Source organism: Schistocerca cancellata, chromosome 7 (assembly GCF_023864275.1).
Source record: "Schistocerca cancellata isolate TAMUIC-IGC-003103 chromosome 7, iqSchCanc2.1, whole genome shotgun sequence".
Classification (NCBI taxonomy): domain Eukaryota; kingdom Metazoa; phylum Arthropoda; class Insecta; order Orthoptera; family Acrididae; genus Schistocerca; species Schistocerca cancellata.
Window position 1 is genome coordinate 299,259,086 of NC_064632.1, and position 2,500 is coordinate 299,261,585.

Genomic DNA, 2,500 nt, shown 5'->3' on the forward strand with positions numbered 1-2,500 from the left:
TACACAGGGGTGCACCCAACACCACCACACTGCCACCTGTTACGGCACAGAAACAATGGCAGGAATGAATCACACAGGTGTGCCGCAACCACAGACGCGGCGCGCCTCCAGTCACGAGCGAAAAGCGCATAAGCGCATCCTGACGAGACATAACTGCTGTGACATACTGACGCTGCCTCAGACATTCACTTACAATGATCACTACCAACGAACCTCGGCCCCCCCCCCCCAACAACACACTCTCTTACCACGTTGTGTACTGTAATCCAACCCATTTCGCACCTTAACCTAACCCATTTTGCACCTTAACCTAACCAAATTCGTAACGCAATTTGTACCACAATTTCTACCGCAATGTAACGCAATTTGTACCGCAATGTAACGCAATTTGTACCGCAATGTAACGCAATTTGTACCGCAATGTAACGCAATTTGTACCGCAATGTAACGCAATTTGTACCGCAATGTAACGCAATTTGTACCGCAATGTAACCCAAGTTGTGCCTTAACCTAACCCAAGTTGTGCCTTAACCTAACCCAAGTTGTGCCTTAACCTAACCCAAGTTGTGCCTTAACCTAACCCAAGTTGTGCCTTAACCTAACCCAAGTTGTGCCTTAACCTAACCCAAGTTGTGCCTTAACCTAACCCAAGTTGTGCCTTAACCTAACCCAAGTTGTGCCTTAACCTAACCCAAGTTGTGCCTTAACCTAACCCAAGTTGTGCCTTAACCTAACCCAAGTTGTGCCTTAACCTAACCCAAGTTGTGCCTTAACCTAACCCAAGTTGTGCCTTAACCTAACCCAAGTTGTGCCTTAACCTAACCCAAGTTGTGCCTTAACCTAACCCAAGTTGTGCCTTAACCTAACCCACGTTGTGCCTTAACCTAACCCACGTTGTGCCTTAACCTAACCCACGTTGTGCCTTAACCTAACCCACGTTGTGCCTTAACCTAACCCACGTTGTGCCTTAACCTAACCCACGTTGTGCCTTAACCTAACCCACGTTGTGCCTTAACCTAACCCATGTTGTGCCTTAACCTAACCCACGTTGTGCCTTAACCTAACCCACGTTGTGCCTTAACCTAACCCACGTTGTGCCTTAACCTGCTCTGTAATTGGCATATGACACGTTACATTAATCTAGTGTTGTCTAACCACAACCCTCTGAATATAGTTCGCTACTCGCACCGCCCACCCTCTTGTGTATCGTTTCATGTTCAACACTTCGCAAGTGTTGCTTACTTTTTACATGCTCCCGCTGTACACTGTAATGTGGACGACTGCAGGATGTACATCGCCCCCCCCCTCCCCCCCCCCTGCCTTCGCACGCTGGTCGTTCAGGTGCTTGCGTGTTCAATGCCCTTCGCAGCTGTTCACTGGCATTCGCATGTCGAAGCGCTCAGTCTACGTCGTGGTACGGCCTGTGTCCACTGTCCGCTGATGTCGTAAGCTTAACCCTCACATTGTACTGCACATAGGTCCGTATGTACTGAATGATACGCTGTGGCACATGTGTGACCGTACAACGACTGCGCCCAACAACAGCGAACCATACGGTCCAAATGTTGTGCACTCAGCCACGTGCCGTCTCCCCATAACAGCTACATTGCAGTGTGGTACGCCATAGAGACGTGTGGGAGTAACGGACGCCCTGGATGGCGATCAGCATGAGCCGTCTGTTGATGTAGTGGCGCGTGTATTCAAACGTAGTCGTCTCTTCTCACACAGTGTGATAGCATGGTGCACCGCGTTCCACATCTGCGACATGGTACAGATGCTGGTTGACAGTCGGTGTCGTAATGGACATCGCATACGTAGGGGGCCACCTCCCACGTGTTCTCTAGTCGTGCACATTTTGTTGCGTGTATGTGGGCAGACGTAGTGTGTCGTGGCACCTAACAGACAGGTATGCAATAATCGTTGCATTTGCAAACTGGGATGGACGTCTACGTTTGCTGGTGACGTTACGCAAATGAACAACTGGTAAACCCATTGTGGTGCGGTTGTTGTTGCTGGAGGTAAATCAGTAAGGGCAAATCTGTGTGTGAAGCGATACGCGGCGGTGGCTGGGTGGGACCGTCCCCGGCCGGTGAGGGGGGGCCGCCCGGCGTGCTGGCCGCGCGGTGCGTGGGCGCACGCGCTACAGCCGGCTGGTGGGGGCGCCCAGTGGCAGGCGCGCCGGCCGACGGACGCGGCAGGCGGCGCAGCTGCGCGCCGGGGCACCCTGCGCGCGGCGCCGGGCGGCCAAAGTGGGTCCTCGCGGGCCCGGTGCGAAGCGCGGTGGACATCTGCAGTGTGCTGGTCCGACTGAGGACTGTGTGCGTTGAGGATGCGCCGCCGCCCGGCACTCGGCGCCGCGACGCCGTCTGCTGCTCGGTCGCCCCAGCGGTTCTCGCTGGTGGTTTGTATCGCAGTTGTGCAGACGTGTTGGCACGTGCGCTGTGCTGGGAGAGTTCGCTTCGGCACCCACGTGGGGCCTTTGCCCTTCTGTGGCGCTGGC